This window comes from Pongo pygmaeus, chromosome 4 (assembly GCF_028885625.2).
Source record: "Pongo pygmaeus isolate AG05252 chromosome 4, NHGRI_mPonPyg2-v2.0_pri, whole genome shotgun sequence".
NCBI classification, from domain to species: Eukaryota; Metazoa; Chordata; class Mammalia; order Primates; family Hominidae; genus Pongo; species Pongo pygmaeus.
Window position 1 is genome coordinate 147,255,714 of NC_072377.2, and position 25,769 is coordinate 147,281,482.

General features: G+C 41.7%; 1 long non-coding RNA gene across 1 annotated transcript; it reads left to right on the forward strand.

Moving 5' to 3' along the window:
- Positions 1-10,156: 10,156 nt before the first annotated feature.
- LOC129036336 (uncharacterized) lies at positions 10,157-25,565 on the forward strand. Its single transcript, XR_008502525.1, has 4 exons — positions 10,157-10,275; positions 21,301-21,397; positions 22,400-22,507; positions 23,665-25,565. It is a non-coding gene; the product is annotated as an uncharacterized LOC129036336 (long non-coding RNA).
- The last annotated feature ends 204 nt before the right edge of the window (positions 25,566-25,769 follow it).

Genomic DNA, 25,769 nt, shown 5'->3' on the forward strand with positions numbered 1-25,769 from the left:
GAGTCACCAATCGTCTGAGTCTGAGGCCCCCTCTGTCCTGGAAGTGCAGCCAAATACCCCTTCTGGACCTCCCCTTACATGCCCCACACTGGCCCTGGGCACGGGCCTGGTCTCAGGAATGAAAACTGATAGGGCATGGAATTGTGGCGAGGCAGGCAGAGAGAGGGTGGGGCATATAGCGCACTTTTAGTGAGCCTCATCTAAGATTTACTGGTCAGACTTGAAAAATCTGAGACACTGAAGATCCCAACAGCCAAATGGGTTCCTCAGGGTTAAGTCCCAAGCAAGAGACTTACATTGTAATTTGAGGGGATCACAGCTGTGTTCCTGCCCTGTCTTTGTAGCCTCAACTTCCACCCTCGGAGTCCTTCCTTTATCTAGAACACAATCTTCTCTAGACTCCTATTTTTAAATGCTGTTCCTTACCCCCCTCCCAATCCTGCCCTCACTTCTCAAGAATGAGATGATGAAATTGCAAATCCTCCCATATGAACTCATTTTCCTGGTCCTTTCCTCAATCCCAGGAATAACCCTGGGTAGGAGGAATGCACCAGGGGGTGCTTACAAGGGGAAGAGCAGATGGGAAGGCAAGCGATCTACTGCAAAATAGGCTGCTCTTCCCCACCAGGAGGGAGCAGTTGATTACACATTTTTTTCTGTGTGGTATTTGGCCGTGTTACCTGTTAGTACTCTAGGAAGAGATCTTTGTGTCTTTGAGGTAGGAAAACAACACTTAATGTCATGCAATGGGTAGACCAAGAAATGGATAAAATCAGGCAATGTATGTGTCCCCTTGCTGCCTCCAGCAGGTGCTGGGGAGAGGGGAGGACATCAGAGTTGGCTTAGCCTACCTGCATGCTTTTGTCTTGAACCTCTTGAGGGTGAAAACGATCCCAGTTCCAAACTGGAGGGGAGCAATACACCCTTTTCTCACCCTGAAGCTTTGTGGGACAGAACATTGTGCTCAACCTGGAGAGCAGACGGCTGTGATTGTTCTCTTTGCAGGCAGGCAGCCCTTGCTTGTTTCCAGCTACAGGACAAAGCTGATGCAGAAAGAGCTAGTCTGGGGATTGGCTTTTGACCAGGAGTTCTTCACAAACATTACAGGCAGAGTGGGGAAGAGTAGAGGTACTGGTCTCAAGGGGATTGGCCTCCAAGGTCTCCAAAGTGGAGCCCCCCACTACTGCCTCTCACCCTGTGTGGACCTGGAGATCTAGTAATCAAGCATCTCTGGGCCTCAGCTGCCAACTCTGATAGATGATAGATAGATAGATAGATAGATAGATAGCACCTCTCTCATAGCATTGTTTTAAGATTTAAGGTAAGTTGTGGAGTGCCCAGTCCAGGCCTGGCATTCTAAGTTCTTATCAATGAAAGCTGCTATAAGTGTAGTATTCCTGGGCTGGATATTGAGCAGCAGATGTGTACTCTTTCCCAAGCTCAAAGGTGTCTGAAATGTCCCATGACTTCATTACTTTTAAAAAATGATATGAAGTCCAACTCCCAGCCCCTGTTCTATCAGGCTTCAGGAAACTCCATCTCAGTTATTATTCCAAACCCTCTACCCTCCAGGTTTCCCAGGCTGCCCAGACACTGGGGGCTCCACTATAGTTGACTCAGGGGACTAGTGCATGGGCCTTGTCCAGGCTCACCTTGTCAGGTGAGCACCTGAAACCTGAACTCCTGTGCCTCTCAGGGTGCAGGACTCTCATACCTGGCTCCCATGCCTGGTGTCTGCCTTCCTTAGCCCACCTTGAAGCTCTCTGTTCCTCCTCCATTTGCAACTCCCCAGATCCCACATGACCTCAGGGACCTACAAGGAGGTACCTCTAGGACCCATCGTTCACCAACCAGCAGATCTCCCACTGCTTGAAGAAATCCTGTTCCTCCTCTTCTCAACCAAACACAGTAAGGCCCCGCATGCTCCAATCCCCGGGGCCCCAAGCATCTGCTCCTTAGCTTGGTAAGATCTTCACGAAAGAGAACGACAAGCTGGCTTCAGACAACTTCTGCTTTTAGCTCTGAATCACAAACTCCCCCAAGGCAGGAAGGTGCTGGGGTGGGAGTAGTAAGAGTGAAATATACATTTATTTATTTACTTATTTATTCAAACATCTCTTCTATGTGGCAGGTACCATTCTAGTTCCTGAGGTTCATTAGTGAATAAGTTCTCTCTCTCTAGAGGCTCACTTCCTAGCAGGGGGAGTCAGGTGATAAGTGTATAAACATACAAGGCAATTTTGCCTAAAGTGCTATAAAGAGAAGTTTTAAAAAGTAATCCAGGAGAGAATGGGGTGGGAGAATTAACATTTGGTTGGGTGGTTGAGGGCGGTCTCTTTAAGGAGGTGATGTCTGACTGGAGACTCCGCTGCTAGGAAACCAGCCATGCAGATATCTGGGCAGGAATGTCCAGGCGGAGGCATCAGCCCCCACAGTGGGAATGAGCTTGGCCTGTTCTGGAGTCATGAGCAAGGTGGTGGTGCAAGATGAGGCCAGAGAAGTCGCTGGAGGCCAGACCATGACCTTTAATTTGTTAGGATTTTATTTTAAATCCACTAGGAAGCCCACAGGATTTGAAGCAGAGTGGTAACATAATCTGATACTTTTTTTCTTTTTCTTTTTTTTTTGAGACTTCCTCACTCTGTCACCCAGGCTGGAGTGCAGTGGTGTGATCTTGGCTCACTGAAGCCTCAACCTCCCAGGCTCAAGCCATTCTCCCACCTCGGGCCTCCTGAGTAGCTGGGACTAGAAGCATGCGCTACCACGCGCTGCTAATTTTTGTAGTTTTTGTAGAGATGGGGTTTAGCCGTGTTGCACAGGTTGGTCTTGAACTCCTGGGCTCAAGCTATCCTTCTTGCCTTGGCCTCCTACAGTGCTAGGATTAGAGGCATGAACCACCGTGCCCCAACCAATATGGTTTTTTTTTTTAATATCAATAGGTTTTCGGGGAACGGTGATGTCTGGTTATATAAGTCAGTTCTTTAGTGGTGATTTGTGAGATTTTGATGCACCCATCACCCGAGCAGTATACACTGAACCCAATTTGTAGTCTTTTATCCCTCACCCCTCTCTCACCCTTTCCCCTGAGTCCCCAAAGTCCACTGTATCATTCTTATGCCTTTGCATCCTTATAGCTTAGCTCCTACTTATGAGTAAGAACATATGATGTTTGGTTTCCCATTCCTGAGGTACTTCACTTAGAATAATGGTCTCCAATTCCATCCAGGTTGCTGTGAATGCCATTATTTTGTTCCTTTTTATGGCTGAGTAGTATTTGATGGTGTGTGTATACCACAATTTCTTTATCCACTAGTTGATTGATGGGCATTTGGGCTGGTTCCATATTTTTGCAATTGCAAATTGTGCTGCCATAAACATGTGTGTGCAAGTATCTTTTCTGTATAATGACTACTTTTCCTCTGGGTAGATACCCAGTAGTGGGATTGCTGGATTAAATGGTAGCTCTACTTTGAGTTCTTTAAGGAATCTCCACACTGTTTTCCATAGTGGTTGTACTAATTTACATTCCCACCAGCAGTGTAAAAGTGTTCCCTGTTCACTGCATCCACGCCAATGTCTATTATTTTTTGAGTTTTTGACTTTGGCCATTCTTGCAGAGATAAGGTGCTGATATGTATTTTTTTTAAAGGTAACTTCGGCTGGTAGGCAGAGAATGGTTTGTGCAGGGGCAAAAGTGGAAGCAGGAGACATTTGAGAAGCCTCACCATAGCACAGGGGAGACCGTGGCGCCTGTACTACAGTGGGAACAATGCCATTATCCCACCACAGTATACCACCATGGATGTTATTATTTTAATAGTCACACTACTAGATTACCAGCAAAAGCAGTATGGCCTCCTTTATCACTTCTAGTGGGCATTTTAATTACATTCTTTCTTATTTCTCTTTTTATTTAGGAATGAACATATGCAGTTTCCTACTAAGTTATTTTAAATCTTATGCTCTGTCACCATAAAATTAAATTGTATTTCTGAGAAGTATATTCTTATGATGAGTTCTTTATCTTTCACGTTTTCCATTCCCATTTGGTGTTTCAGAACCTCATGGTTAGCCAGCTAGTTCTTCTCCTTATGATGGTTAATTTTACGGGTCAACTTGACTAGGCTAAGGGATGCCCAAATCGCTGGTAAAACATTATTTCTGTGTGTCTGTGAAGGTGTTTCTGGAAGAGACAAGCATTTGAATCAGTAGACTGAGTAAAACAAACTGCCCTCCCCAATGTGGGCAGGAACCATCCAGTCTGTTGAGGGTGTGGATAGAACAAAAAATCAGAGGAAGGGCTAATTTTCTCTCTCTCCTCTTGAACTGGGATATCCATCATCTCCTGTCCTCAGACATTAGAGCTCCTGGTTCTTGAGCCTTCAAAATCCAGGACTTATACCAGCAGCACCTACACCTCCCTACCTCCCTTCCTATGCCCTAACCCCAACATAGACCTTTGGCCTTGGACAGGGAGTTACACTATGAGCTCACATGTTTCTCAGGCCTGCGGACCAGACTGAATTACACCACCAACTTTCCTGGTCCTGCAGTTTACAGACTGCTTATCATAGAACCTCTCACCCTCCATAATCCCCATCATGAGCCAATTCCCAACGTAAATCTCCTTTCTATCTCTATGAATCCTTTTTGTTCTGTTTCTCTGGAGAACCCTGACTAACATCCCCTTCCTCTTTCTTCTTTTATCTTCTAGTGAGGATTGGATTTGGTCAACTTCTGTCTTCATTTTTGAGCCAATTCCTCTTCATAACCTTTGCTGTTCTTCACAAAGAAGGCCATCAAAGGCTAAATAAAGATTTCTATCATAAAAATCAGTCATATTTAGTCATAATCATGTGTATCTTAAGCACTTACCATGTGTTAGGCACCAAGCTAAAAATTTGTCTCATTTAATTCTCAAAATGAAATGGATATTTCTATTGTCCCATTTTACAGAAGAAGAAAAGCTCTGGGAAACTAAGCACATTTCCTAAGATCTTATGCTAGAGTGAGTGGCAGAGCCAGCTTATAGGGCCAAGTGTCTGATTCCGAGGTACACTCTTGATTAGCCCCTCATCTATCATTGGTCCAGTGGATGGTTTTTCCAGGCTCGACTAACCCAGTTTGAAAACAGAAGGACATGGAGCTATGTGAGCATAGACCATAGTTGCATTCTTTGCACCTACAGGAAGTAAACAACATGCCAATCCAAGTTCTAATGCAAATAAGACCCTATTTGTTTTCTGAGTCAATCCTTCAGGCATTATCTGTAACAGGTCTGTGGCTCCTCTGGTAAGACTGGGCCTTGATTGAATGTGATGTTGCTGTCAGTCTAGATTTGTGCTTACATATGTGACTGGTCCCCAGATGCCATACAACACTTAAATGCAGCCCAGTAATGGTTCCTGACCACCGCACCTCCACTCCAAGAACACATAGCTGATGCAGCTGCTGAGCTATTTCCTAGCCTAATTACTTTCTTTATTTTCATGCCTGGCCATTGTTAATGACATTTGGCCATCACGCACACAGTAAATAGAATTAGGATGTATTGGAAAAATATGACTTCTGTATAGAAAGTTGAGAATCCAGAAATTGCCATCTGGATTTTATGTCTTCTTGCACAATAAGACAGCCTCTCAAGGCAGCACATTTTGGGAGTAGCTTGGCAACATTCGGCAGCAGCTTGATTCCTCTTTCTTTATCCTGCCTGCTCCCAGATGCTGAGTCCTGCTCTGCAGCTTGAGTGGAGCAGGAGATGGGTCCGTGGAGTAAAAACCTAAGGCTGTGTCTTCCTTGTTCTCTGGCTCTGATCACTGCCAGTCCGGCACAGTTCTGTCTATGCTCATGCTGCCATGCTGCTGCTTTTCCCTCTGAAGTTTTAATGAAATTGTCCTAGTAAGTCTGACCCTCATATTCTGCATAGAGCACCCTTTATTGTTTCATGTATTTTTGAAGGCTAGTAGAGCTTCCTAAGGAAGGCAGGTCAGGAGATGGTAAACCAAAGCTCTCACTAAATGCTAGCCATTACTACTACTGCTACTGGTAAAAACCTCAATGTGGGGTTCGTCCTTTCTTTGCCTCTTACGTCCTTCTTGATGCCTAGAAGAGTGCTGGGTACACAATAGATATTCCTTCATAGATACTTGGTGGCCTGGCTTTATGCTTCCATTTCACTACCTATAAAATATCCATCAGTGTTTTCCAAGCTTCTGTCATTTCCCCATTACCTTTGCATATTGATTACTATCTGTACAATTAATTTTTCGGTATACTTTTTATTTTATTTTATTTTTTAGACAAAGTCTCACTTTTTCACCCAGGCTGGAGTGCAGTGGCACCATCTCAGCTCACTGCAACCTCCGCCTCCAAGGTTCAAGTGATTCTCCTGCTTCTGCCTCCTGAGTAGCTAGGATTACAGGCATACGCCACCACACCCAGCTAATTTTTGTATTTTTAGTAGAGTCGGGGTTTCACTATATTGGCCAGGCTGGTCTTGAACTCCTGATCTCAAGTGGTCCGCCCACCTTGGCTGGGAATCCCAAAGTGCTGGGATTACAGGTGTGAGCTGCCGTGCCCAGCCTTTCTTCAATATACTTTAAATCAATTGATGCTCTTTTAAAAAATTGATTCCTTTTGTAATCTATATATTTCATCACTACCACAAGTTGGAAACCAGCACCTTGTGCATTAGGTGGAAGGGAATGTTGAAACTTAATTTTTAACTATTAAAAAAAAATGTGTCCTTGTATTATCTAAAAACGTCTATGTTCCCTGTGAAATAGGACATTGAAGTCTGAGCTTTGCTTGAAGGGGGCGGTGGTCAGGACTGTCAGCGCGCATCAGACCTTAGTGCTTCATTGTGCTCTGGACACGTCTAATTGCTGGTATCTGCATCTCTGTGCATGAGGGATTTTCTGGGAACCATGGAAGGCCCCTCTGCCCTGGCCTGTAGGCTGCCAGGGAATTAACACCCTAAGAGTAGCTGATGGCTGATGGGAATTGGTGGATAAGTACCCTAGCTCCCCATGCCTATTGTGGGATACTATTCCCCAGAGTGTCCCTGTGGGGTTAGACTCTTGTCACTTACTGTAGTAGCTGGCTGAATAACACATCCTTTTTTGGCTGTCTTCCTTTCCTCTTTCACCTCCCCAACCCATAAGCTGTGTCCCTACACTTCCCAAATGAAAGGCTTGCACTTGAATCATGGTTTCCAGGTCTGCTTCTGCTTCTGGGAGAGTCCAAACCAAGTCAGGGGCTGCTTGCAAATCAGGGGTCAGTGGTCATTGTTATACTCACCAGCTAAAGTTTGCATGATGTGTGCTTTGTACAACTGTGCGTTGACTATACCAATTTATCAAATGATAAGTGGGAACAGGTGCAATCACACTTTGACAAATATTTCATTCAGGTGACATTTTCCCCACAAAAGAAATGATTTGAAAATATTTTTCCAGAAAAAATTTTTAAAACAAAATCTAAATAGTTTCCAATAGTAATGGCTCTTTCCAACACACACAAGTAAATATGAGCTATTTTTTATTTGGATAATGTTTTGTTTGGATAATGTCCTCCAGTGAAAGAAAGTCAATATGCTTCAAGCCTGGGAGATATTAAGCCGAAAGCTTGGTTATAAATGCAAATAAAGCTGGGTGCAGTGGCTCATGCCTATAATCTCAACACTTTGGGAGGCCAAGGTGGGCAGATCGCCTGAGCCCAGGCATTCAAGACCAGCTTGGGCAATATGGCAAAACCCCATCTCTACAAAATAATAATAATAATAATACTTAATAATAATAATTTAAAAAATTGACTGAACATGGTGGCACATGCTCATAGTCCCAGCCACTTAGGAAGCTGAGGTGGGAGGATTCCTTGAGTCCAGGAGTTCGAGGCTACAGTGAGCTATGATTGCACCACTACACTCCAGCCTGTGTCACAGAGTGAGACTCTGTGTTTAAAAAAAAAAGAAGAAAAGAAAGGAGAATGGGTCCTGGATAGGCAGCTAACAACTCTGTCACAGAATAAGGGTCAAGGAAAATTCTTTTGAGGAAGTGACATCTAAGCTACGACTTAAAAATAAAGAAGAGTTACCTATGCTACCAGTGGGAGAGGCATTCCAGGAAGAGGGAAGAGCAATACATGAAGGAGGGAAAGGAGGGGAGGAGAAGAGAGTGCAGCTTCCCAGTTGTGCATCCCATACTAAGCAGCATGAGATGATTCTGGCCCCTTCCTGGCTTCCCATAGAGAGGCACAAGGACTGCTGTCAAATAATAAAAGAGCAGGAATATTAAGTGACTGTTCTCAGAAAGAGAAGATTATGTATCACTGTTTCTCTATGACTCATCCCTTCCCACATATCTTCAATTTTGAGCATTTAGTCCTTTTTCCACTGGAAGTATGAAATGGTGGTCCCTCTTCCTGCCAAACTCCTCATCAGCTTTGTTTTGGACATTGGCAAAAAGAAATCCTGTTTCCTGTCTTTTGTTTCCTGGCTGTAGCCTCTGGTTCCACCCCCTTCTTGGTCTCACAGTGTCTATTTCCGCCTCAGGCCCCAGAGTTTCTAACAAACCCGTAGATCAGTTTTCTCTTCCATAGTTACTAGTTACACAGAATTATCAAAGAGGAAAATAACTTTTCTTCACCCCAGGGATTTTTTCTCCTTGGATCACTTTGTTTAGTTTTTTTCTTAGGTTAAGTTCCCAGGCTCTCCTCTGCAAAGGCAGGAAGAAATTAGCAGGTGTCGGGGGCCCGATTCTCCCCGGGAACATACTGGAGCTGTACTGGTGTCAGACCAGAAATGATGTAATCAAGTCACTGGCAACAGAATGAAGACAAGGAAAACTCCAGGGTTTATATCTTGGGTGTGGAGATTGAGATATAATACTATGGCCAGGAGGGGGAGTAAAGTGGGCCTCCTTGCAAAGAACAGTTTTTGAGTTTGCATAATTTTTCCCGCTTCTAGGCTGGTTGACCTTAAGCAAGTTACTTGACCACTTTAAGGTTTGGTTTTTTGATCTGTAAAAAAGGAAATGACAGTACCTACCGATGATATATCTATCCACTTGACTGGGCTAAGGCATACCCAAATAGCTGGCAGAACATTATTTCTGGGTGTGTCTGTTAGGATATTTCTGGAAGAGATCAGCATTTACATCAGTAGACTGAGGCAAGAAGATTCACCCTCATCAATGTGGGCAGGCATCGTCCAATCTGAATAGAACGACAGGGCAGAGGAAGGGTGAATTTGCTCTCTGCTGAAACTGGGACATCCATCTTCTCCTGCCTTTGTACATTAATGCTCTTGATTCTCAGGCTTTTGGACTCTGAGACTGACACCAGAAAGCCTCTTCACCCTCCAGCTTCTCTGGCCTTGGGCCTCACACTCTGAGTTACACTATGAGCTCCTGCTCCCGTTTCTCAGGCCTTTAAACTCAGACTGAATTATAGCACCAGCTTTCCTGGTTCTCCAGCTTGCAGACATCATACTGTAGAACTTCTCATCCTCCGTAACTGCGTGAGCCAATTCTATAATAAATCTCCTCATGTATCTCTATATATATCCTATTGGGTCTGTTTCTCTGGAGAACTCTAATAATATACTACCTAATCAAATTGTTGTGAGGATTAAATAAAATGATACATGTCATAGTGCCAAATAGCAAGCCCGCAACAAATGGCCATTATCTTTATTACTAGTGGGATTTAGATCATGTGTTTCTTACTAAAATAATAAATAATATTTATTGTTCATTTCAGTTATGAAAAGAAAATATTTGGAAGATCACTGATTCCTTCATGGAGAGGCTGGCTTGGGAATAGATGACGTGTCAAAGATTGGCATCAACCTTGAGTGCTTCTTCTATGTGGACTTGAGATACAGATAAAAAAAGAAAAAAAAAAAAACCTCCCTAGAGTGAGGGCTACTTGGGATACATGCTATATCCCAAGGAGTTCTCAGTTTGAGGTCAGCCCCAGCTCTACAACTCACCAGGAGAGTGCGTGAGGATAAGGGAGAGACAGCCTGCTATGGTTCTCTTCAGGGTGACAATGACACCTGTTGACAGATGAGAATTCCAGCCAGGAACACAGATTTAGGAATCATGTTTCTCACTCTCATGATGACATAGAAGAGATGCCTCTGAATCTTTCTGCCAGTGTGTTAAAGCTATTCTGATATTGACTGTAGTTCTGAGCTTTGTCTCTATCCCACTAAACCACTAACTTCTGGAAATTAATTGTAGACCAAGATGAGAGGACTCTGTGTGTGGCTCCGTGAGTATGTCTGTTATACATGTCAACTGCATTTATATATATTCTATATCTGTTAGGAAAGGCTAGGCTATGCTGCAGAAATGAATAGCCCTAAAATCTCAGTGGCTTACGATGACATAAAGTTATTTTGCTCACGCTGCATGCCCAGATCAATACCAGCTGTCCCTGGCAAAGAGAAGGGGGATACAGAAAGTTGTATTCTGATTCTTATAAACTACTGCCCATATTCCGATAGCTCAAACAGATCCTTAGCCACACCTAACATTAGGAAAGAGTTCTCTCATCAGTGTTAGAATTTTTCTAATTCAAATGGATCTACCTGTAGTCAGTGGGATCTAACTGATGTCTTGAACCTTTGAAATTATCTGGCTTGAAACTGTGGAGTACTGACCAGTGATCTAGTGAAAACAAGACAGGATGGGGATTTTAAAATGCCTGCTAAGAATCTCTTTTAAGAAAGGAGTGATGTTTCATCTGCTCGCTATGTTCAAAATCAAACCTGTTTCATGCTTTATATTTAAGTCTTAAAATAGATACAGAAAGTTTGGACAATAGAACAGTCAAGATGCAGTAGCAATGCTGATTTTTAAAATAAACGGTTAAAATAATCTTTGTAAGAATAATAGAATTATAGTATTTTGAATTTTTCCAAGGCAGAGATCAGGACAGATGTTTCATTCGTATGTCTGTATCACTTCATTGCCTTAGTTCAGATTAATTTTGCTTACAATTTGGAAGTTGATAAAGTAATCCACTTAGTTGAAGGATGACTTCACATCACACCTGCCAGTTAAAACACCAGGAACACACTGGACTTTTCAACTGTTTTGAATGAAATGTGCAAGTGAAGCCAGCAGAAATATCACTGTAAGTCACTATTTACTGACTGCCTCGCATGTGCCTGGCACTGGTTTAAGCACATTAAACACATTATCATTTACCATCTTCCCAGCAAGAGACAAGGCTGCTAAGGCTTTGAGAGCTACCATGTTCTGCTCAAGGTCACATGGCTGACACATGTCAAAGCCAAAGCCTAATCTCAGGTTTATCTGAATCCAAAGGTCAAATTCAGAACTAAATAGCAGTGAATGAATGAGACTGACTCCACTGAGGGAACCTCACAGATTTGGAGGAAGATTTTGACTGTATATGTGCTTATTTGACTGTTTTCCATTCGAGGAACTGAGACATGAAAAGAGTTCACTCAAGGATATGTTGTGAGTCTTATGTCAACCAAAAATTATCTCTAGTTATTCTCTCCGAAAATGATAAAATAACATTATGTTCCCAGTCCTTGATGGAGAGCTTGATACCTGGATTTGAGCTCTCTGAGAGCTTACTGGCCCTGGAAAAAGTATGACTGGTACTTGAGCCTTTTAGCTTATACTTCCCAATCAGATTTTTTGAAACTTCTGTTCCTCATAAACTCAAGCCAAAGCATGACTATGCATAGAAGATGCAACAGCTCTTCAGGAAGGGAAATCGCTGCCCAGGATTCCAAGTTTGAAATCATCCAATGCTATTTAAAGGCTTGGCCAAACTTCAAAGTTGGTTGAATTCACTAGGGGTAACCTGGAATTTCTGTTTCCCAGAAAGGGATTTCTTGACATTTTCTCCTAACCTTGTGATGGTCCCTTATTCTGAGGACCCTACAGGATATTCATTGATTCTATAAGGATTTTTTGAGAACCTCCTCTGTGCTAGGCATGTGCTGGTAATATTGTGGTGGACAGAACATAGTGTTTGCCCTAAAGGAGCTTATAGTCTAGTCAGGAATATAGAACGTGACATGGGCAATGAGTTCAGTTGTCATTTTTTTTTGAGCTACAATGCCACATTTAATATTCTTTCCAGTGATGCCTTGGACTAAGCAGGTACTTTCAATTTAAGGCAATGGGTCACAGTGTAAGGAAGACTTGGGGACATATAGGGGCACACAGGTAATAAGTGATTGGTCATGTTGCACATTAGCCCTATTACTTAACCTCACTGAGCTTCCAGTTTCCCCTCTGTAAAATGGGGATAATAATACTGGCTTTGAAGGGCACTGTAAGGATTAAATGAGGTAATACGTGTCAAACATCTATCATTGTGCCTGGTTCACAGGAAGTGCTCATAACTGTTAACACAGCCAATAAAAGTGAGCAATAGTGAGGATGTCAGTAACAATAAGAAAGAGTAAAAACTGTAACCATGAGATGGGGGTAGAAATCAAATACAGGCTGATGAGAGAAAAGGGTTCAATCACTAAAGCTATTTTCTCTGCAATAGTCACTCCTTAAAATGTGTATTTGGATGCAATTTCCAGCCTTTACAAAAATACATAAAGAGTCAACTTTCTATTAAATTTCTATGTAAAGGGCAGATATAGCTGAATGGGAGCTGGTTTAAACTGAGCCCAAACTTTTTTCCCTTTTCTTTTTTCTCTTGTCCTTTCCTTCCCTGGGTCCAGAACAATAAGCTTTGTTTAGAGGAAGAGTATTTACCCAAGGCCTGTTTCCACTTAAGATATTTCAGCAGGACAGTGAATAACCTCTTATCCTATTGAGAAATTTTCACTGTCTGGAATTACTGGAACAAAGATGTCATTATTAAAACAAACTTTTGACCTTCTATAGAACGGTCACTTTAGCTACAAGATAATCATTCACAATGGCTTTATAAGAATGGAAGCTATGACATCATTATTATATACAACACTCTATCAAAGATCTTTATTGTGAGAATCAGTTAGAATTCTTTGGTGGCAAGCAACAGAACTAACTCTGGCTCACTTAAGCAAAAGAAACAATTTATTCCAAGGCTATCAGGGTTGCTTACAGATCTGAGGGAAAGGCTGAAAAACCAGGTTTCTGAGAGCACAGGAACCAGGGCAACAGCTTAGGAAGCAGAAACTAACAGATTTTTGGGGTCACCCATACCAGATGAATCAACTTCATTTATTTTGTCTCTGCTTCGGCTCTCTCAGTATTTAATTTCCTGGGAGAGAAAATCTGGTTGGCCAAACTTGGGTCTTGGGCCCAGGGGGCAGCCAGGGGGCAGCAGAGCACCTTGACTGACAGTCCTACAAAGCCTTCCTACAGTGAGTGAGGGGCAAGTAGTTCCTCGAGGAAACTGAGGCATGGCCACCCGAAGTGGGACTAGATCATGGGAAGGTATCAATACTTTCATACTACAGCAAGCTTCTAGGGCAGAGAAGTCATGGAGGAATCATCACTTTACTTAAAGGGACAACTGAGGAACTGAATTAAAGTGGTTTGCCCAGGAGCCACAGGTAGTGGCAGAAAGGAAATGTGCTGACGCCTACCAGCCAAATGGGAATTTCCCTTATTCCATCCAGTCGGCTAAAGCAGTGGTTCAGAGACTTGGCAGTGCATCAGAATTACCTGTGGAGCTTGTTAAAAATAGAGAAGCTAGGTTTGGCACAGGGCTGGGGCATCTGTATTTTTAATAAGCTTCTTGTCTGATTCTGCTTACAACCAACTTGGAGGCCCACTACGTCATCAAATTTCCATAGGATCTGATATAGGAAAATAACATTGCAGAAATAAAAATGGGATAAGGTATGATACAGTTTGAATATTTGTCTCCACCAAATCTCATGTTGAAATGTGATCCCCCAATGTTGGAGGTACGGCCTAATGGGAAGTGTTTGGGTCACGGAGGCAAATCCCTCATGAATGGCTTGGTGCCCTCCTTGCCATAATGAGTGAGTTCTCACTCTATTAGTTCATGCGAGAGCTGGTTGTTTAAAACACCTGGTGCCTCTCCTCCATCTCGCCTGCTTCTTCTCTCACCATATGACTCATCATCTCTCCTTTCACCTTCCTCCATGAGTAAAAGCTTCCTAAAGTCCTGACCAGAAACAAATGCTGGTGCCATGCTTTTTGTACAGCCTTCAGAACCATGAGCCACATAAACTTTTCTTTATAAAGTACCCAGTCTTGGGTATTCCTTTATAGCAATGCAAAATGGATGAATGCAGTAATTTTAGGGGAAAGGTTTGGGTTTGTCGATAACATTTTCTGAGGTCCAATTTGTGTTAGCTGACTCCATGGTTTGGGGTTTGAGGGAACGTGAGGACAGGGAGAGGTCTTTCCCTATTTGTGACAAGCCTGCACCAAGTGGATCAGGCAGGTTAGGCTGTTTCCTAGAAAGCATCTACCGTTGAGCATACTAAGCATTGAGCATATTAAGCATTGAGAAAGGAGCAAGGCTGGGACCCCTCTAGGGTAGTCCTGACTATCTACGGTATTAAAGGGGGAGGATCAGATTATACAGGTAGGGTACCCACGTGCCAAGATCTAGAATACAAAAAAGGGTTGGGAAATAGGCCTGAGCTGGCACAAACAGGAAAAGGATCTGTTACCTTTATCTTGTTTCATCACAGCTGATGAAGACAGGTTAATGCTAAGTCTCTTAACCAACCTGGAGGATGGAGAAGAAGGGAGAGTGCTATTCTTCTTCTAGGAAGCTGCATTCCTCCACTCTTTACCTGGGTACTCCTATCCACCCTTCAGGTCCTTGCTTAAATATTACCTCCTCAGAGAGGCCTTCCTAACACCCTCATCTCCCAACTCAATCTAAACTAGGGCCCTTGCTGTTCTCTCTGTGGTCATCTGGTCTTTCCCAGAGCCAGATTCATGGACATGCAATATGTACAGTCATTCTGCACTTAGAAGGACTCCATGCTTGGTTTAATGCTCTGCTGTCACCATCCTGAAGTTCTTAATACTTTTTGATCCAGGGGTCCTCCATTTTCATTTTTCACTGGGTTCTGCAGATTATATAGCTGGTCCTGTTCTTTCCCTTTCTTGAACTTAGCACCTTTAATTGCTATTAAATTAGGTGTTAATATTCCTAACATCTAGCTCCATGCCTTCCACTGTCATACAGGCTTGATAAACATTGCTTAACCTTTTCAAATTATGGTTATTTGACTACTTTTGACTTATAAAAAAGCATATTCATATGATTAAACCTAAACTATTCTGGATGAATGAATAGATGAATGAATGAATGATGGCAGGAAGAAAGATACTTTGGACAAGTGCATTGTTGACCCAATATCCACTCACCTACTTCCTTTCTAATAGAACCTAAATTATGATCAGGTGTCCATCCCTTCCCCAGTGACTTGGGGGAGGTGACCCAATTCCCAATTCCAAGGTAGATCCTGATTAGCCTACATTTTCTTTTTCTTAAAAATAGTCTTCTCTCTCTGGACATTGTCAGGTTTGAATGTGACTCCCAGGACTACTAAAGTCATCTTGCTATCGGTCTAACAATTAAATGAACCAAAGCGAAAAGTAGCACCAAGGAAATTGCATAAAAGTGGTAGTAATATGCATAAATAAAAGCAGTATTCTAGATGGCCCTTGCTGTACCCTGAGCTTCTTCTTATGTGAGATAATAGGATTTCTGTATTGTTTCTTCTGGTTGTCTATTGCTATAGAACAGTTACCACAACATGGAGTGGCTTAAAACAGCATCCATGTTATTAAATTTCATAATTTTGTAGGCCAGGAAGCCAGGAAGGACTTACTTAGGTAATTCTTCTATTCTATGTATCATTGACTGAGGTCCCTTAGTGATATTCAGTTGGCTGATGGACTGGTCTTTAGAGTCCACATATTTGGCACCTTGGCAATGCTGGCTGGAAGTGGAGGCTCAGCTGGGACCTTTAACCAGAACACACATAGATGACCTCTTCAACATGGCCACCTCAAGGTACTCAGACTTCTTCCCCAGGGTGAAGGGCTTCCAGAGAGAGTATTCCAAGAGACAGGAAGTAGAAGCCTTCAGTCTCTTAAGGCCAGAGCCTGGACCGGCACAGCATCACTTCTGTCATATTCTATGGGTCAGAGCAGTCACAAAGTCCATTGAGATTCAAGGGGAGAGGACATAGTTTACCTCTTGATGGGAAAATGATCATTTTATGGCTATTTTAATGCTTCACATTATTTAAGTCAATTGGACACTGATTTTCTGTTATTTATAGGCTAAAGAATTCAAGAATTCCTGAGGAATTCAAGGAACTGAAGGTTCTCTCAAGCTTGGGAAGATATTTCTTCCTGTTCCCCTAAAACAGAAGTCTGTACACTTTTTCTGTGAAGGGCTAGATAGTAAATATTTCGGGTTTACAGGCCACACGGTCTCTTTTGCAACCACTCAACTCTGCCAATGAGGCATGAAAAACAGCTATGGAAAATAAATAAATGAATGGGTATGTGTATGTTCCAATAAAAATTTTCTTTATGGTCACTGAAATTTGAATTTCACATAATTTTCACACGTCACAAATTGTTTTGTTTTTCATCCATTTAGAAGTGTAAAAATCATTCTTAGCTGTGGGCTGTCCAAAAAAAAAAAAAAAATGCAGGCCAGGTCCCTCTGTTATTTCTTGGGCTGTATTTTACCAACCCCTACTCTAACATGTCAAGCCAGCTTCAGGCTCAGGACTTTGCACCTGCTGCCTCCTGGAATGCTCTTCTGGGTGGGTCTCCATGTGGTCTGTACATTCTCTTCACTGGGTTTTATCTCAAATATTACCTCTTCAGAATAGTCTTCTCTGATCACTCTATCTAAAATAGTACCCTTACTCTGAAACACATTATCTCCTTGTATTTTCTTTTCTTTTCCTTTTTTTTGAGACAGAGTCTCACCCTGTTTTCCAGGCTGGAGTGCAGAGGCACAATCACAGCTCACTGCAACCTCCGCCTCCCAGGTTCAAGTGATTCTCCTGCCTCAGCCTCCTGATAGCTGGGATTACAGGCGCCTGACATTATGCCTGGCTAATTTTTGTATTTTTAGTAGAGATACATGTTGGCCAGGCTGGTCTTGAACTCCTGACCTCAGGTCATCCACCCGCCTCAGCTTCCCAAAGTGCTGGGATTACAGGCATGAGGCACTGTGCCTAGCCTCTCCTTGTATTTTCTTGATAGCATGTCTAACTGTCAGAAATTTTGCTCATTTATTTATTTACATATTTGCTGCTTTTTCTCCACCCTCACTAGATTCTAATATGAATGAAGCAGGGATCATGTCTGTCTTATTTCCTTCTGTGATCGCATTATCTAGCACGGTGCCTGGCATGTAATAGATGCTCAAGTAAATATTGGTTGAATCAATAATGGTTACAATTCAATTCACTAGGGCTTGAGAAGAACATAAAAGGCTACTCCATTTATACTCATTGAATGAAAGAAAGATAATAAAAGCAGAGGAAGGAGATCAAGTCATCACCTTTACTCAGAGGAGCTTTTGTCCCTCTGTTATTTCTGTGTGTTTCAGGGAAAGCTGAAGGAAAAATTCTTCTCCTCTTATATAATTTTGAAGATAGTTATTTTTCTCTCTTGGCAGATATGAATGACTTATCGTGCCTGTCCAGAGGCAGGGAAAGGAGAAACAATCCTATTTGAGAAGGGAAGATATCACTGCAGTGGTTGTGAAATCGTGTTTGGAAGCTAGATTGCTCTAGACCACTAAGGTATGATTTCACAGAAATTCCCAAGATCCCTGCAGGGGAAATAACAAAGGTCCTGGGTGTCATGGCAACAATAGAGATGACAGAATTGAGAATAATATTAGGCTAAACCTGTCCTGGGAGGCAGGGAGGAAAAGCAGCAGCAAGTACAACATTTGGGACAGAGAGCTTGAGCTTGAACAGAATGTACCGGTGCTGTTGGGTGGCAGCCAGGCCCAGCAATTTAGCATTGGGCTTTCTAAGCCTGGGGACAGAAGTGGCTTCCATCCAGTCCTGCCTCTACTTACTAAAACAAACAGATTGGCAAAGGAGAAAGAGACTGTTCTAGGTGAATATAATAAACAGGAAGTGTCCATGGGAAACAGTGAGGTCCACAGCTTAGGCTGTGAGTTCAGTGAATTCAGCTTAGGAACCGAGCACTGACACAAATCACAAAGTAATGGAGAGTGGGCCTGATACAGAAGGTAACAAGGGGCTGACCTGAAAATGTTGAGCACAGTGTGGAAGGCACAATAGGCTAGCTGGGAAGAAGCATGAACTTGGACACTTGAGTCCCTGTTGGTAGATGAGGCAGAGAAAATAGAGATCAAATGATGTCTATAACCTGGACTGACTGGTTGCAAGTAGTGGAAAAGCTAAAAAAAAAAATTGACCAAACCTTAAAAGGGGCATTTATAGGCTCACATATCTGAGGAGTATGGCAATATGCTAGCTTTAGGGATGATCAGAGAGAGGATCTTGAAGACTGTCTTCAGTCTTTGGTCTCTCTCCCTTTCTTCATCTCTCAGCTCATCTTTCCTCTGTGTTTGCTTCATTCTGAGTCTTTCCCCATGATGCCCAGTGTGCTATGGGAGCAGTGGTCCACATCAGCTCTGGGTGTATATCCATCCAGCTTCAAGTTCAGCTAAGAGTACTTTTGGCCTGGTTGTTCTAACAAGTCCAAGAATTCTATCTCATTGCCTCTAACTGGGTCATAAGTTCATTCCTGAGCCAGTCACTGGGCCCACGGGTTTGCAGTGTTTCATTGGTCATCTCTGGGCTGCATGCCTTTGCCTGAAGCCAAGTGGACTCAGCTTTACCAAAATCACTTGGACTAGGAATCAGAGAGAAGTGGTTCTTCAAGAAAAACTTGGTACTATTTATATCAGAATTGGGTATGGATACTGGATAGGCAAAAACAAATCAAATTAAAACAAATGAAAAATAGATGTTTGCAACCAGTAATCATCACACTCACATAGAATTGACGAGAAGCCACAATCTCTCTCATCAGTACCTGAATATAATTCTAAATGTTATAACCCAATCTTAGACATTCAGTTGTTTTTACACTGACAAAGCTGCATGCTCTGGTCTAAATTAGCTTCAGGGAGTTAATACCAAGAATAGAAAATAATCATCATAAATGAGGAAAAAAGTATCTGCAATTATTTAAAACAAAAATGCACAATAGCATAAACTTGGAATTAAAATTGGTAACTAGAAATGCAATTAACTATTGCTCAAATAACCCTTGAATTAGAAGATTAGAAAGCTCTAGAAAAAAGAGCTTTTTTATATTTTCCATTTAGAGACCTACTTAACTCTTATTTTCCATTTAGAGACCTACTTAACTCTTATTTATTTATTTATTTATTTATGGCAGAGTCTTGCTTTGTCACCCAGGCCGGAGTGCAGTGGCATGATCTCAGCTCACTGTAACCTCTGCCTCCTGAGTTCAAGCGATTCTCCTGCCTTAGCCTCCCGAGCAGCTGGGACTACAGGTGTGCGCCACCACGCCCAGCTAATTTTTGTATTTTTAGTAGAGATGGGGTTTCACCATATTGGCCAGGCTGGTCTCAAACTCCTGACCTCGTGATCCACCCGCCTCGGCCTCCCAAAGTGCTGGGATTACAGGCGTGAGCCACTGTGCCTGGCCTCTTTTTTTATTTTTTACTTTTATTTTGAGATAGGGCCTCACTGTGTCGCCCAGGCTGGAGTGCAGTAATGCAATCATTGCTCACTGCAGCCTTGACCTCCCTAGGCTCAGGTGATCCTCCCACCTCAGTCTCCTGAGTAGCTGGGACTACAGGCATGTTCCACCATGCCTGGCTAATTTTTGTATTTTTTGTAGAGACAGGGCTTCACCATGTTGCCCAGGGTGGTCTCAAACTCCTGGGCTTAAGTAATCTGCCTGCCCTGGCCCTCCAAAGTGCTGGGATTACAGGCATGAGCTACCGCACCCGGCCTTCACTTTCAATTTAGGATTAATTCATGAAGAAATGTTAACATGGGAGAAGGCTCAGAATTTTACAAGCCCTTATGATACCTGAAGAAGTGTGGTGGTGTCCTTGGCTCCTATGCCTATCTCACTTTATCCCCATGACACCACCTTTCTGACCACTCCCTTTCTGCCTCCTTTACCTGAAGCATTGTGTTTCTGGAGTTTCATCTTTGGTTTCCAGCTCTTCTCTTTTTATACACTCTTGCAGAATAACTCTTCCTTTACTCTTTTCAACAGGCACCCACTGAGAGCCTCCCTTGTCCCAGGTACTGGGCAAACCATCCTCATAGGTTAACTCCTGAATATCCGTGTGCCAATGATACCCAACTCTCTAAAGTCTAGACTCTCCCTCCAAATGCACACTTGGAAATTCATGTAGAGTTCCTTTATAGGTACTTTTTGAATGGATAAATAGAATGCTTCTCCCTTAGTGATTCAAGTTTAGCATACCTAAAAATGAAATCCTCTTCCTTCCTGATTCTATCTGTATTTGTATTAATACTTGATAATACCCTCCAGGATTGAAACTTCAGGATTGTCCTTGCCTCCTCCCTCTACCCTCCCTAACATAAAGTCCCACTGATTTTTGACTCAATATTTCTAAATCTGTCCTCTTATCCCCCATCTTCACTCCTCCTTCCCTAATTCAGACCTGTATCACCTTTTATTTAAATGCTGGTCTCCCTCCCTCCAAGTGTATCCATGTGTCAATCACATTCTCCTGCTTCAGTGGCTCTCTATTGCCTATTACACTCTTTAATATGCTAAATAAAGTTCCCTGTATCCTGCCCTCTGCTCCACTTCCAGCTTTACCTCTAGAGTGACCTGCTTCAAATGTCTGTAGTTTTCTGCACACCTTACACAGATTCATGCCACTGTGGCTTTGTGCATGCTCTACCCTCTGTCTGGAATATATCTCACCCCAAGCGTTAACTGAGATGCAGTTCCTCTAGAGTGCCTTGTTGGCACTCTTCAGGCTGAGCTGAGTGCCCTTGCGTTGGCTCCCATAGCACACTGGGCATCCCTCTCTCATTGCACTGTGAAGTTCAGGTCCTCTGGCTGTCACTCAGACTCCCTTGTGAGTTCCTTGAAGGTGTGGGCATGTCTTGTTCATCCTTGGCTCCCCAGTGCCTAGTCCAGCACCTGAAGCATAGTAAGATTTCAATAAATGTCTGGTGAGTAAAAGAACAGTTATCATTGTAGATCTATGTTTCTTCTTAAGTGCTTATGATTCTTCTTATAATTATAGGTCTGTGTCTCCTCTTGGTCTTCACAGCTCTCGTCATGTGACAAAGAAACTTCCTAAAATACTAAAAGCTAAAGGAGATTGTTATCTAAGCTTGAGATGGAAGGTTGCCAGCAGAAACGTGGAGGTAATCTAATTTGCATTTTCTGGGCCAAAGGATTAATTCTAGAGGCCAAAACGAATACTACAGAACCTAAAATACGTACTAGTTTGATACAATGGATTAGAAGAATGACTAACAAAAAAATAAGATCCTATTTCTCTAGTTTAAACCATTTATTTACTTATAGTCAGTTTTTCTAAGCCTTATCTGGAATTGTCAAACTAATATTTTCTAAATTAATTTTAAATCCATATGGAATGTCAACTAGTCTTTGTACTGCATTCTGAGTATAAAATGAACAAGCACAGTATTCACCCTGCAGAAGGCATTCAGCAAATGATTATTGACTTTACATTTTCCTATTGAAATATACAGAATATTTCACCAAAACAGTATTATTCATTAATTCAGTCAATAAATTTTTTGAGTACTTGTTATGTGTGAGGCACTGTTCTAGGCCCAGGGGATATAGCACTAAACAAAGGACTTTTCTGTCTAAAAGAGCCCACTCCCACTCTCTTACCCTGCTGTCATGGGGTTTTCATTCTATTGTGAAGAAAATAACAATAAATCATGCAAAAAGTATACATCACCAACAACCACAATAAGGATTGTGGCGAAAAATAAAATAGGGTGAGGGTGTGTGTGTGTGTGTGTGTGTGTGTGTGTGTGTGTGCTATTTTGGATGGGGAAGGTAGGGGAAGCCTATCTGAAAAGATGATATCGGAATAGAGACTTGAAGGAAGAAAAAGAATGTCATGTTGATATCTATGAAAAAAGAATTATAGGCAGAGAAAACAGCAAGTGTAAAGGCCTTGAGGGAAGAGAGTAGGTATGCCTTGTTTGAAGAATGTCAAGAAGGCCAGGTAGCTGGGACAGAGTGGGCAGAGGGAGAAGGGCAGGACATGAGCTGAAAAGAGTATCTGTGGGTCAGATCGTGGTTTCGTTTTTACTCTGGTAAGATGGAAACCACTGGAAGGTTGTGATCAGAGGTGTGACATGCTATCTTCTATGTTCGCTCTAAAGGATCACAGCCAGTTGCCTGGGATTGACCATAGGGAGTGGCAGGGGCAGAAAGCAAAAGACCAGTTGCAATTATCCAGGTAAAAGATGCAGGCTGTTGCAATAATCCAGGTAAAGAATGTTTGGTGGCTTGAACCAGGGTGGCAGCAGAATAGGTGGAAAAGTAGTCAGAAAATAGGTATCTGTCAGAGACTCAGTCAAAAAGATTTGCTGATGACTGGGTATGAATTGTGAGGGGGGGAAATGGTGGCTTCAAGATTTTGTCTTGAACAACTACAAGGATGGGTTTAGTGGGGTTTGGGGAGAAAAATCAAGATTTTGGAGGTGAGAGGGAGGGATTTTAATTCTGGTCTCCCTTTAAATTTGAGATGCCTATTCAGATATACAAGTAGAATGTTGAGCAATCAATTGTGTACACCTGTCTGAGCTCAGGAGTGAGGTCAAAGCCGGGCTACACATTGGAAGTTGTTAGTGTGCTGACGGTGTTAAAAGCTACGGAGTATTCAAAGTTGGGGTCACCTAGGAGGTGTGTTTGCATAGAGATTTGAGAACTGGCCTGGAGTATTCTAATGTTTAGAGATTAGGAAAATGAGGAAGAATCAGAAAAGGAAACTGAGAAAGAGGGATCAGTGAGCTAGAAGGAGATCCAAGAGAAAGTGAGTGGGTGGAGACCCAGAGGCCAAGTGAAGAAAGATTTTTATGCCTGAAGTAAGGAACAACCCACCAAGTTCCCATTTACCCCAGGTCTCAGTGGATGGTGTACATCCACATCTATATGTGTGTAAAAATGTTTTTTCTTTATTCTTTTTGGCCTGGGGTTACCCAACTGCCATATATTCCCTTTGTTCCTTCCCCTAGAAACTCTGAGTCCATGTGGTCAAAGACTTCGGTACTAGGCCTGTGTGGTTATGAGTTCATATTTCTCTTTTCCTCTTATAACAGCTATAAGATCAGATCAGTTCACCTTTTGTTTACAGTTCTAAGGAGAATTTGAAGCACTGAGCATATGCCAGGGTTGTCCATTCATAAAATCACTCATTTATTCATTTGCTGTGTAGTTACTGGGAATTTGCAATGTGCAGGCACTGTTCTAGAAGCTGATGATATAGCCATGAAGCAGATAGACCCAACATGAGATCTGCCAACAGGGAACTTACATTCTAGTGAACTAAGAGGGAATTACTTTCAACTGGGAGGGCAGGGAAGTATCTCTGAAGGGCTAGATTCTGCTGTCTGCAAAGTAACCAGCTCATCTGTTCCTTTTTTAGAATCCTGAATTGAGTCTGTGTTCCCAGTTCCTAGAAACCCTCAAGGTTATTGGTTTCCTCCTCGCTTAATAGAACAATGGAAGAAATTTACCTCCAGTTCTATCTTCACATGAGCAACTATTTACAATTTACAACATTACTCTGAAAATCAATTCTTTTCAAGTTTTATCTAACACCCACCAGAAGAAACAGAAGATTATGAAAATGGAATTTGTCAAAGTTCCTCTCCCAACAATATGATATTTAATTTTGCTAACATTTTTTTTGAACACTTACTATATTGCAGACAATGGTCTAAGTAAAGCATTTTATGTGCATCTTATCATGTCATCATCACACAGCCCTGTGAGGTAGATACTATTATTATTAACCACATTTCACACTCAAAAAGACTGAGCCTTAGAGAGACTAATTGTCCAAGGTCACACAGCCATGAAGTGGCAGAGCTGTGGTTAAAACCTATGTCTGTCTGATGTTTAAGATTTTGCTGTTAGCATTACTTTGAAATGACAATATGAGGGCATTTTATGTATTTTTTCCCCCAATATGATCTGCAGAAACTATGTATTTTAAGTACTACATTTCTTTTATTTACCAAATTATTGTCAGATAAGAAACTGAAATAAAAGTTTACAGGGTCTAGGATTCCTCCATAATGAATGAACTTTGGGGTATTTCAGTGAGAAATTGGCTTTAATGTGATCAAATTCCATCCTACAATGAAAGTGTGTTAGTTTGTGGTTTCAAGTTTAAAAACAGCACTATATTGTCTTCCAGAAATATATAAATAGAAATTCAAGAAGTATTTCAATGAATACAGATAAAATTAGTTTTGTAAGAACATCAAATATGTGGGTTTCATTTCTTAGCTCGGTTTAGAAACTGTAATTTCAATTTTTTTTTAGCAGCTGTGGTAAATTTTGAGATTTGAAATTTCATATAATATAAATCCTCATTTATTGAGCATTTAAATTATATGCCCAACAATTTACTGTGTACATTACTTCACTTGTTCTTAACTATAACTCTATAAAATATTATTGTCCTTGATTTACAGATGAAGCTATTGAGACTCAGTTAAGTAACTTGCCTGAAATTCAAAAATGTTAACTGTAGAAGGCAGTATTTGAACCCAGTGTTCAAAACCCCATGCTCTTTTTATTATATGACCTTCTTTCCTGTTCAGTCTTCAGAAGATATATTGTCTTATTAGATTATTCTCATTCTCTAAATAAGGGACCTTGGGCAACTATCTTTTTCTCTGGTATTTTCCCCTGCCTTTAAAACAATGTGATCAAACTGGAAGTTTTTCATGATCTGTCTTGGCCCTAAAGCTCCTTGGTTCTGTAATTCCACGAATAGCCCATTTCAAAGATAATTCTACAGTCATCAGTGGGACTTCTGTTTTTCTCATCCTTTTTTTTTTTTGAAACAGAAAATTGAAACTTTTAAATTAGTTTAGTAAATACATCTACTAGTTTTTTTCTTTTATAATCATGATTATATTATTTGGTCCTTCTTAGTTGCAACATGTTTCCTCACTGTCAATTATAATACTTCTCATCAACAATAACCTGAAGAAATAGATTTGGATTGCTTTCCCTAATTTATAGCTGGAAAACTAGGCTATGCTGGTATCTTAAATTGACTTTCCTGAGGTCATGGGCACTCAGTGCCAAGAAGAGTTGGTACCTACGCATTTGAAATTTCTGGATTTCTGGTCTTACTCTGTACTTAGTCACTCTTTTCTTTCATTTGGCCCAATGGTGGGCAAACTACAGCCTACAGGCCAATTCCAGCCTACCATCTGTTTTTGTATGGTCCATGAACTAAGAATGGTTATCACATTTTAAAATGGTGGGAAAAAAAGACTATTTTGTGACATAAAAATTATATGAAATCCAAATTTCAGTGTCTATAAATTTTGTTGGAATATAGATACCACACTCATTCTTTTATGCACTGTTTTTGGCTGGTTTTCTGCCTCAATAGCAGAGTTGAGTAGGTGCAACCAAGACTGTATGGCCTAGAAAGACTAAAAGTTTGTTATAGAAAAAGTTTGCTGACCAACTCTATTGGTTGCTTACTATTGCTAGGCACTCTGC